A 12,418-nucleotide genomic window follows, 5' to 3' on the forward strand; every position below is an offset into this window, starting at 1 on the left:
AGGCCTTGTACCTGGCAAGGGACTTCCCTCTCAGCGCGCTGCCAGTTTTTCAGTCCGTTTCACTTACCTCTGTATGACTAAAATAAAAACAAGCGCTGCCACGGGATAGTGAAATACAGGGCGGTTACAAATGATTATATGTTACTCCCGCAATCCTTACTGACACATGTAAATCCCATCAGTGGAACTGCTTGCCTGAGCACAGGCTACATGCAGGAATAAGGTTTGTGGGACTGGGACCTAAATTAGCCTGGCTGTTCTCAGTATCACTTGGTCCCACGCTGAAGTACTCCACCTCTGGGACTGAAGGTGGTAGCTGTTTACAACGCATAGCATTACTATACAAGTCCTGGACTTTTACCAGTATGGGTTGCACTTATTGAAAATGTCACCTATGTAGCATGCAGGTGTACAGGATATTTTCTGTCAGTTTTTCCTACTGAAGCCAAATCCAAAATCCTTGGTAAAAGTGACAACAAAAACAAGTTCTTGTTGGCATTAACAAAACAAGGTTTTTTAGTAAAAGTAGAGTGTATTCTATATATGTTTTTATTGCTTGCTCCAATGAATTTTTGAATATCTACCTTAACAATGTAAATTTACAAAGACTCCCCATGGGAACTAATATTATTTAAGTCATTTTGTTTATCCTTCTCAGATATCATTAGAGAGAGATTTTCACTGTCTTATTTTGTAGTGGGCATGAAAATAGTTGGATGTTGTGTAACTCACCTCAGCTTTGTTAAACTAAGTACATACAAATGCATAAGGACCTTTTTCATCAGTACATGCCAAGGATTTGGCTTTTGGGGACGTGAATGAGAGACAGTGGATAAAAAACAAAGAACTATTGTTTACTGGTATGAGTGTTTTAAATATTGTTTCTGGTCACATTGGAATAATTTTGATAGTGTTAATTCAGTACCTAACAGTCCTAAATTATAATACATAACTTAACAAAACTTTATTATGAGGAAAAATATTATTTGAGTTGGTACAAATGATTAGCCTTTCTAAGGACATTCAGAGCAGGAGGCTCTCTTGTTCTATAGCGGTTCTTGTAGCACCCTCATCACCATAGCATCTGAGTGCCTTCCAAAAGTACTGCATTAGATTATGTGATTAACATCTGTCACGTGTAGTTTATTTTCTCTCTCTCCTTCTTCCCATGGAAGAAATTGCAGGCACATTTACTCAACAGTTGGGTGGTGCTATTCCCAGTTTGGGTAGATGTACATGTTAGTTATGCTCAAGCTGGCACCTAAAAATAGCAGTGTGACAAGGGTAGCAGCTTGGGCTAGCAGTCCATGTACTTACTGAGTGGTGGGTCAAACAAGATTGTATTGGGGCGGCTAGCCTGACCTGCTATCTGTGCTGCCATGACCACAGTGCTATATTTTAGAACACTAGCTCAAACAAAGCTAGTGCATTTATGTCTACCATATGAAGTTTCCTATAGTTCAAGAGTTTTATGCCCAGATATATTGTATTGCAGCAATCTAGCCAATAGGTGATAAGGGCATGCAGGTCATATCATCTGGTTTGGATGAAATGGAGTCTCATCAGCAACCAGAGACGGTAGACAACATTGTTTATCATAGCACCGTGAGAGTTTACAAGTCAGGGAGGAATCCTAAACTACAGATCAAACTGACCAATTGTGGGTGCGTTCCTCCAACTAAAGGAGACAGCAGACTCCCATAGTGCTTTCCTCTGCTCCATCTTGCTCAGCTCCAGCTTTAAACAGCTGTTCTTCGACCCTGAGCTGATTTAATCCAAGCAGTGGGCCATCTTGGTGGAGTGGAAGAGTATTTGTTATTTTGGGGAAGATTCACACGCTTTTTAGTGATGATTTCACTCTTTCACATAGACAAAACAATAAAAACCAAACAACGTGGAGAATTTATTGGAATTCCTGTTTATAGAGAAGAGACTGATTTTCTGGGCCAAAATGGGGGTCACTTACTATGAAATATACAACTTTAGATAATGTTTTCACCCCTCAGCCACAAGGCTTGATATAATACAATGAAGACCATCCCATAGGAAATTCCCTGGCTTAAGAGGCTGCTATAAACTATCCCCAGGATATCCAGTACCATTTTATTAGACTTTTAGACTACTTTTGCTGGGCAAGCCACTTCTGCTAGCTCATTAAAGAGATACTTCATATTATTTAACCTAACAGAGAAAAGTGGGGTAAAAATGGCTGAGTGGAATTTATGCTCTGTTACCCAGACAGTCTGCAGCTACATTGGGTTACTGTATTTTCAGGGGTTCCAATAAGTAATCCCTTAAATTGCATTTAACTGAACCAAATATTCAGTTTTTGGCTCCAATGCAAACAAACTAAAATGAATGGGGAAAGTGAAAACAGTCAGGTCATATACCTGTCCTCTCATCCCTGAGTGCAAAATAGTTCAATACAGAGTTTAAAAAGTAATTTTATTTGGGACTGCTCCGAGGCAGCACATGCAGCCCTTGGAAGAGGAAAGCATGTTGTACCACTCTGGATGACCTAGGAGTGGCTTTACTATGCTCCAGAAGTAGCAATGTACATATTTCATGTCCAAGAAGAAAGGGTAGACTTTGAAGAATGGGGACAGCAGCTTCTCTCCTCATCCCTCCCAAGAGAAAAAGAAGCTTAATATACTGTACAATATTTCAGAGTGAATAATTAATGGTTATGTGCATCTATACTATTATTCTTGGGGTATGTTTACACTACAAAATTACTCAGATTTTACAGAAGTTGATTTTTGGGACCAGATTGTATAAAGTCGAGTCCATGCGTCCACACTAAGCACATTAATTCGGCGGTGTGCATCCACAGTACCGTAACAAGTGTCGACATTCCAAGCGGTGCACTATGGGTAGCTATCCCACAGTTCCTGCAGTTCCTGCTGCCCATTGGAATTCTGGGTTGAGCTCCCAATGCCTGATGGAGCCAAAAATTTGTTATGGGTCATTATGGGTATATGTCATCAGTCAACCCTCCCTCCACGAAAGCAACGGCAGACAATCATTTTGCGCCCTTTTCCCTGGATTGCCTGACCAGACGCCACAGCATGGAGCCTGTTCAGCTCACCGCAGCAGTTATGAGCATTGTAAACACCTCACCCATTATTGTGCAGTTTTTGCAGAACCAGAAGCCAAAAAAACAGGCAAGGAGGTGACGGCAGTGCAGTGACGAGAGTGATGAAGATATGGACACAGACTTCTCTCAAAGCGTGGGCCCTGGCAATGTGGACATCATGGGGTTAATGGGGCAGGTTCATACCGTGGAATGCGGATTCTGGCCCTGGGAAACAAGCACAGACTGGTGGGACTGCATAGTGTTGCAGGTCTGGGATGATTCCCAGTGGCTCTGAAACTTTCGCATACGTAAAGGCACTTTCAAGGAACTTTGTGACTTGCTTTCCCCTGCCCTGAACCTCAAGAATACCAAGAGGAGAGCAGCCCTCACAGTTCACAAGCGAGTGGTGATAGCCCTGTGGAAGCTTGCAGCACCAGACAGCTACCGGTCAGTCGGGAATCAATTTGGAGTGGACAAATTACTGTGGGAGTTGCTGTCATGCAAGTAGCCAATGTAGTCTCTACCCTGCTATCAAGGGTAGAGACTCTGGAAAATGTGCAGGTCATGGTAGATGACTTCGCTGCAATGGGATTCCCTAACTGTGGTGGAGTGATAGACAGAACCTATATCCCTATCTTGGGACTGGACCACCAAGGCAGCCAGTACATAAACTGCGTGGGGTACTTTTCAATGGTGCTGCAAGCACTAGTGGATCACAAGGGACGTTTCACCAACATGGCCGCGAAAGGTTCGTGACGCTCACCTCTTCAGGAAATCTGGTCTGTTTAAACGGCAGCAGGATGGGATTTACTTCCCAGACCACAAAATAACTGTTGGGGATGTTGAAATGCCTATAGTTATCCTTGGGGACCCAGCCTACCCCTTAATGCCCTGGCTCATGAAGCCGTACGCAGGCACCCTGGACACTAGTAAGGAGCTTCTTCAACTATAAGCTGAGCAAGTGCGGAATGTTGGTAGAATGTGCATTTCGATGTTTGAAGGGTTGCTGGCGCCTGCATGAGCTCAGAGAACACTTCATCACGTGTGCGTTTTTTTTTGCTGCCTTATCTGAGATAGCCTTTGGGACGGAGGAGGGAGGCTTGAAACATTTGCAGCTGCAGGAGGAAAAAAAAGGGAGAGAAGTATTTTAAAAGATACATTTTACAGAACAATGGGTATACTCTTTCACGGTGAACACCGCTATTCACATTACATAGCACATGTGATTTCAGTACAAGGTCATTTTTTGCATCTTATATTGAGTGCCTGTGGCTTTGGTGTTAGAGATCAAACACGCCGGGCAACAGAATTCGGCTTGCAGGCAGCCATGGTAAGCCATAGTCTTTCAGCCTCTGCAACCTTCATAACAGCAGTGCCCTCCTTTCCCATACCAACCATAGCCTGTTGAGTTGTCCATTTAGGGCTGTGGGCTTCATGTTAACGTGCAGCAGCAAAAACCAAACTAACACCACCCCCATCCTTTTCTCTGAGATGACTGCTTTAACCCTCCCCCCACCGCACCGCGTGGCTGGTATCAGGGAAGATCCCTGCTAGCCAAACACAAACGGCACAGTGCCAATGCCCCCCCCCCCGCACCACCACCACTTGGCTAACTGCGGGGAGGATTTATTTTCAGCCATAGGCAAACAGCCCAGTAGGAACGGCCACCTATGAATGTCTCCTTAATTAAATTCCCACATTTCAACCAGGTTACCATGAATGATATCACTGTCCTGAGGATAACACAGAGAGATAAAAAACAGATGGTGCTTGAATGCCAGCAAACACAGGGACCATACGCTGCCAGGTTTTGTCATGCAATGATACCAGATTACTTGCTACCAGCATGGCGTGGTAAAGTGTCCTACCATGGAGGATGGAATAAAGCTGCTCTCCCCAAAAACCTTCTGCAAAGGCTTTTAAAGTACCTCCAGGTAAGCTGCATAGAGATGTCCCTGGAGGATTTCTGCTCCATCCCCAGACACATTAACAGACTTTTCCAGTAGCTGTACTGGCCACGAATGCTTCCCAAGTCCTCAGGGCAAATTAATCATTAAAAAATGCTTGCTTTTAAACCATGTTTTATATTTACAAAGGTACGCTCACCAGAGGTCCCTTCTATGGTTTCATGGTCCGGGATACCGCCTTGGGAGGGTATTTCAGTCAGGGTGGAAAAAAGATCCCGGCTGTCAGGGAGAATGGTGTGCTGTGTGCTCTCCTCAACCTTGTCCTCATCATCTTCCCCATATGCAAAATCCTCAGGTATGGCGACTGAGAGTACCCCATCATTGGAGTCCACAGACAGGGGTGGGGTATTGGTGGCGGCCCCACCTGTAATTGCCTGCAGCTCAGCGTTGAAGCGGCATGTCTGCAGCTCTGTCCTGGAGCATCCATTTGATTCTTTGGCTTTCTAGTACGCTCGTCTCAGCTCCCTAAGTTTCACGTGGCACTCTGTTGAGTCCCTGTTGTGGCCTCGGTCCATCAAGGCCTTGGAGATTTTTTCAAATATTTTGGCATTCTGCCTTTTGGAACAGAGTTCTGATAGCATGGATTCATCTCCCCATATAGCGATCAGATCCAGTACCTCCTGTACGATACGTGCTGGAGCTCTTTTTCGATTCTGGGACTGCATGGTTACCTGTGCTGATCAGCTCTCTATGCTGGGCAAACAGGAAATGAAATTCAAAAGTTTGCGGAGTTTTTCCTGTCTACCTGGCCAATGCATCCAAGTTCAGATTTGCTATCCAGAGCAGTCACAATGATGCACTGTGGGATAGCTCCCAGAGGCCAATACCGTCAAATTGCATCTAAACTAATCCTAATTCAAACTGGCAATGTCGATTTCAGTGCTACTACCCTTGTCGATGAGGAGTCCAGAGATCAATTTTAAGACCCCTTTATGTCGACAAAAATGGCTTCATTATGTGGACAGGTGCAGGGTTAATTGGATTTAACACTGCTAAATTCGACCTAAACTCGTAATGTAGACCAGGCCTTGGTGTCACTGGTATTGTCTCAGAAAGCACACCGTAAGCTGGCTCTACATGATACTAAATTTCATTAGTTATCTTTAATCATTGTAACAACTTCCTTGAGAGGCAAGTTTCTTGGGTTTTATAAGGATTTACAAGAGAGGCACAATAAATCAGTGAATAAGTACAGGCCTGCATTAGTCTCTTGATGATACTTTGCACTGCTATAGAATCTTCCAGGTGTCCCTCACATAGTGCTCATGCACTATGAAGCCTCACAACCCCTCTGAGTTCAGTAAGTATTGCCATCTCCATTTGACGGATGACTAAACTTGCGATAAAGGAAGTTTAAGTGAGTTGTTCAAGGTTGTAAAGGAAGTAAGAACTGGCAATAGCATCAAGGAGTGTTCATATCCAGTTGCCTGATCTAAGTGCCAGGCACTGATTCTTTGCTATTTAGAAATAGTATAGAATAAGTTTTAAAAATCTCAGTGTCTTCTTTTAAGCCTGAGCTACTAGTTACTGAACAGGACTGGCCCACTTAATGTTGGAGTCAAAAAGATTAAATCACAGCTAGAGAAATACTGAAGACGTTGTTTAGCATCTTCTGGAACAGAATCATACAATTTATTTCTTTAATTATCAACTGTCCCTAAAAACACAATATAGAGATTTATCCAAATTTTCTTAAGGCAGCCCTAGTATGAAAAGAGTTAAAGTAAACATCAGGAGAAGTGGATTAATGTTTTTTGTGCAACAGATTCAAAATATTCTTGCAATACATAAACCAATATTCTATAAAAGTTATCTCCTCATTCAGCACAAGTTTTCTGGAGAGTTACAAAACAGTACACATTTAAGATTTACTTACATAAACAAGATAGGTATAGGTATTAGCTAGCTTCCTTTAACAAGTCTTTAGGAAAAAAAATTTCCAAGACATAAGACATATTGATCTCAAGTTACATTTCCACAGATTTGTAGTAGAAGTAAGGGGCTTTGAAATCTGCAACAGTAAAGGCTTCAAATAAATCCTTTTGTAAAAGAACACTGAAATTAATTGAGTTGTTCCTGATTATTACAGGGCAGTGAGCAGTTCTTCACAGTTAGAGGAAAGACATGACAATTGTAATGAATGAGAGTAACTGTGAGGTACTCTAAAAATTGTATGAAATTAAATAATTTACATTAGTTAGCACAGGAATCTCTGAATTTTTTAACTTCCCTTTATAAGAATGACTTTTTAAAAAGCCTTTGGGCCAAATTCAACCCTGAGGCCAGTGGAGTTAAACCAGTGAATAATTTGCATCCTTTTTGTTCATTTCTCTAAAAAGCTTAAGGAATAAGAAGTCCATAATTCAACAACACATTAATTTCTTAAATAGTTTCAACTTAGAGTGAACAGTTGAATGTGACAATCTGACAGTAGATGGGCTGTAAGAATTACTGTAGTCCCACATGACTGTTCTCTGCTAGGAAAAGCTAATTCATTTCCCTTTGTACAGGGCACCACTTTTCAACAAAGTAGATCAGAATGTTGCTAGAATATAAAGGCGAGGGTCACTTCATACTAAGTGGACCCCAGTTCTGAAAGTGCCGTTAGTTTTAAAAATTACAGTATCAGAAAATGCATAGTACACAATGGTATTAGATTTCAGCCCTTCTGCTCTCTGGCAGATACAGGTTTTCTGAGGAAATGTTGATAAACTGCAGATGTCAGCAGGAATGAAGAAATTGAGAGTGTGTGAATAATCAGATCTTGCCTATAAATACCTCAATCTGTAAAGAGAGATGAGTTAGAAGGCAAGTTTATGATGCAGTTTAATAGCTGCCTGATTTTCTAGACTGTAAAATTAGCTGCCATGATGCTAAAGGTCATTTGATCCCATTGCTGAAAAAGGCGCCCTATATTTTTCATCCTTAAGTTTCTGATTATTTTCCCCTTTTTTTTAGGAGCAGGAAATCTACCCTATTCAGGTACAGTCTGAGTCATTTTCTTCTTTGAAATTGGAGCTTTATGCATTACAAAGGCAAGTCCAGCTCCTTCTTTCTCCTGTTCCATAGCTGTTTCCATAGCAACTCTTCCAGCTGATGCCAGTGCAAGCACTGCACTCAAAGTGGCACCAAACCGTTCATGTCCTTGCCTGCTAACTGTTTTGTGCTAATAAGGAAGAGGATTTGAAAAATTCTGTGTAAAAACTCTTGAAAGCACTGAAAAGTACTGACACAGAGTGAACCTCATAAGAACACCAAAGCCCTGCAGTTTCCATTCAAGAGCCCCCTGGTTTTTGTATATATTGATAGTTAAAGACTTTGTTATGAATCTCTCTCATTTTGAAATTCTCCTCACTGTGACTGTTACAAGGACCGGTACATTTCTCATTTCTTCACCCCCTTCCTACTGAAGAGTGGCCTTGTCAGAATTTTCCAGGCAGGGATGTTGCTGTGGGAACAACGATGGAATATTCAGTACTTTGCATAGAGGACACAGACAGCTACAACAGGAGACTAGCTCATAACACATTCCAGTTTTAGTCTGTTCAGAATCAGTTCAGGAGAAATCATACTGCAAAGTCAGATTGCCATGAAGAACACTAAGACATATTTAGGGTGAGAGAAGGATGGGAAAAGAAGTGAAAAGAAATTAAATTAGTAGAAAAGGATTTACTCTGCATTTATGGTCATTCATAGTTTCTTTCAGTTTCACTCACCCTATTAAGTACTTTGTCACAAAAGCCACACTCCAAATAGAGGCAGTGCAAATATGTGACATTATTTCTAACACTTACATAAGGAAAATTATTTACTTGTTTTACCCACCACACCTTAGATTAAAACTGAACATTTAAGAAATCTAAATCACTCTTCATCAGTGCTATTGATTTATTATTTTCACTTAATTCAGCCTCGACAACAAAAATAGATTGGTCATTTTTACTTGTAATTTTAATCAGCTTTTCTTCATACATGCTAACACCATACTACCCTGTTTGGGTTTCCAGGACTTCAGTAGAATACTTAAATAAACATTTCATTTAAATTTTAAAGGAATATAATAGAACATATTCTTTTTAGGTTTCACTTAAACAAAATCTAAATGTTGGGTCTAATTGCTTGAAAGTGCCCTTTAATTAATTTAGATACCCATATCTTTAAATTGTCAGGTAGATACAGTATTCAGGAACATGTATAAAGCTAATTCTATGCAGGACTGGATCTAAGCACCAGCAAACCAAGCAGATGCTTGGGGTGGCACAATTTCAGGGGCGGCATTCCGGCCACCTTTTTTTCTTTTTCCTGCGGCAGTTGCGCTCCCGGAGGTTTTTTTATGTATTTTTTTTTTGCTTGGGGCAGCAAAAAACCTAGAGCTGGCCCTGATTCTATGAAGGAGAAAAGGTTTAATTTCTCGTTTAAAGAAACTTTAAAGGTACCTGCTGAAGTCAGAGTGCTCACTGACAGCATCAGACACAGATCATAAAGTTTGGGCTAGTTTTGGCCTGTGTAAGAAAGCAACTGTGAGAGATATTTCTTGTTATCATTGTAGCAATGGTTGTCCATATTTTCAATTGATAAATTAAAGGAGTAGCAATACTTCTTTTTGACACTATGACTAGAAGTAGTCTGAAGGTGCAGAAAACATGCTTCCACTATTTTTAATCCAATTCACTAATTTCAAAATTAGGCTAATATTTTCCTAGTTTTTGATTATTCTGTTCCATTTTATATGCCCAGCAATCCATCCTCTAACTGAAAAAATGCAGAGAGCCTGCAATTATAAAACGTAATAGTGAAACAAAATTATTCAACTTAAGTATACCAGTTGTAACTATAACAACATTTTTATTATGGCATTGCTGAGACTAGAAGTTTGCTAAAATACTCAGGTCCTTTCATTTAAGAGCTGTTAGAAACCAAAGACCTGGTCTACACTCGGGGGGGTCGATCTAAGATACACAATTTCAGCTATGAGTATAGCGTAGCTGAAGTCGACGTATCTTAGATCGATTAAAATTACTTACTTCATGTCCTCGCGGTGCAGGATCAGTGGGCCACAGCTCCCCCGTTGACTTTGCTTCTGCCCCTCGCACTGCTGGAGTTCAGCAGTCGACAGGAGAGCGATTGGGGATCAATTTATCACGTCTACACTACACGCAATAAATCGATCCCCAATAGGTCTATCACTACCCACCGATCTGGCGAGTAGTGTAGATGTACCAAAGGATCCTATTAAAATGAAGTAGAAAATAGTTTTGCTTTAGAAAACATAAAATCAGAAGTGGACTGAAGGCTTGAATACATACATACTGTGTAGTCAAGGCAATTAATACAATAGTACAGGATCCTATACTCCTGAATACACAGATTACTGTACCAAATTATATCCATCGTCTCATCCACCTATATTTATTCAGCAGAAAGATCTCTGTCACACCACCTAGCACAGAGAAACTTCAGTAGAGGTTTCCTAACAGAAGATGTGTTTGAAAGAAGTAGCAAGATGTTCTTCCTCCTATTACATGTACCATTTATTATGGCATTGCTGAGACTAGGAGACTTATCTCAGTTGTCACCCTGCTATCATAGAGATATTTATCAGAAACTTTTGGTGACACTGGACTGCTGGTGATTTCCAAAATACAGGCTGCAGGACCACCTGCCATCACTACTTTACTTTAAATTAGCAGGCTGCTGATATAGAAACAGGAGTTGAAAATGGTACCACCTAGTTAAAACGTCAGCAGGCCTTTCCTGCCATGTCCTTTATTGGAGTTTTCAGTCCTTCAGGTTTGTGCTGTCAGATCTTCAGGGGAGTGAAAACAGCTGCCAGTCTCCTTGTCAAAGGGAACAGAAACTATGGGACAGGCTATGATTTCGCTCTTCTCAAGAACATCTCAGAATACTCAAATCAGCTCTTTAGGTAAGACACCTGCTTCATTTCTCCCTCTTGAATCTCAGAATTCATCATGCATGCATTAAATTAACCTCTACAAGTTTTACTAATTAAGCCTCTTTGTACCTCTGTAGGATGTAGAGCTGAAGGAGCGGAATAGTGATTCCAAAAACAAACACTATAACCTGACTGAGAAGAAAATGACAGGAGTCACATTATTATTAATTACTTACTACACAGTAAAATATTACACCAATACACAACTCTGTTACGTGGTTACCTGAGGCATTCAACTCTTGGTCCCATATTTAAAGCTGGCAAAGGACTTGCTCAAAGATATTGAGCATCCAACAATTCCCAAGCAGTTTGGGAATAACTTAGAAAATCCAAAATTAAAAGATTTGAGGGGACCACTTTGATAGGAAGGGACATGGTACTATTAGATGACGCCTGTAGATGAACTGAATTTATATTTTACATGATTTTGCAGCAGCAAACCTTAATCTGGAGACAAAGGCCTTAACTGCACTGGGAATTTTAAGGAGTTCTCCCATTGCCGTGTAGCACCAACCAGGGCCAGCTCCAGCATTTTTGCCGCCCCAAGTGGCAAAAAAAAATAAAAAATCGCAGCACTTTGGCGGCAGGTCCTTCACTCTGAGAGGAACTGAGGGACCTGCCACTGAAAAGCTGGACGTGCCGCCCCTTTCCATTGGCCGCCCCATGCACCTGCTTCCTTTGCTGGTGCCTGGAGCCAGCCCTGGCACCAACACAACTCCACTTTTGCAAGCAATGGTGCAAGCAGAAGGGCATATTGATGCATGAATTTCTACCACTGTATCATCCAGATCCCCTCAATGTAGACAAGGCCTTTGTCTCCTGACAATGTGCTGTTATATTAGCAAATTTAATTCCCTCATCTGTTTGTCTAAGCATGGTCTAACCCTACCACGTACTCTCCTATGAGCATATTCCCTTCAAAGCTTTTCAGTATTTTAGTCCCAACCTGATTTGGACCATTTTATATTTTGTAGGCCTCTCTTCACAAGCTTCTATTCCTTTCTACTAGAAAGTCAATATCTATTGATGTTTATGCTACATTTGCTACTGTATCTGGAAACATATTTTATATATGTTGAGAGCACCATTCTACCCTGTGACACATGGTATATCTTGTATATATCTTGTAAAAATCAACGTTTGCCTTTAAATACTAGTAGCTCTTTTAAGTGGCAATGGAGGCTAAGCGTTTCAGTGAATTAAACGTTGAAGTTTCACCTCTGGAGAACTGGATTAGAATCTTAATTTGGTTCATAAGTAAAAATAGTTTAATGGTCTCATCCTAGTCTTTAGAAATCTACCTGGATCTCAACACATTAACAAAAGTACCACACTGCTATAGGTCTCTGCTCAGAAGACAAGGATGTTGTTGTGAGTCGGGATTGAGGAGCATTGTGTGGCTATAGTCAGTGCTATTAGTTT

General features: G+C 41.1%; 1 protein-coding gene across 2 annotated transcripts in view; it reads left to right on the plus strand.

The window, feature by feature from the left end:
- The window catches only part of NMNAT1 (nicotinamide nucleotide adenylyltransferase 1), a 32,030-nt gene that overhangs the window by 204 nt on the left and 19,408 nt on the right, over positions 1–12,418 (plus strand). The window contains exon 2 of one of the 2 annotated variants that reach the window (XM_050931441.1): positions 4,786–5,010. The exons of the other annotated variant lie outside the window; for it this stretch is intronic. The gene's annotated coding sequence lies outside the window, so the exon portion shown is untranslated. The remainder of the gene's footprint in view (positions 1–4,785; positions 5,011–12,418) is intronic. 2 annotated transcript variants of the gene reach the window in all.

This window comes from Gopherus flavomarginatus, chromosome 21 (assembly GCF_025201925.1).
Source record: "Gopherus flavomarginatus isolate rGopFla2 chromosome 21, rGopFla2.mat.asm, whole genome shotgun sequence".
Taxonomy (NCBI): domain Eukaryota; kingdom Metazoa; phylum Chordata; order Testudines; family Testudinidae; genus Gopherus; species Gopherus flavomarginatus.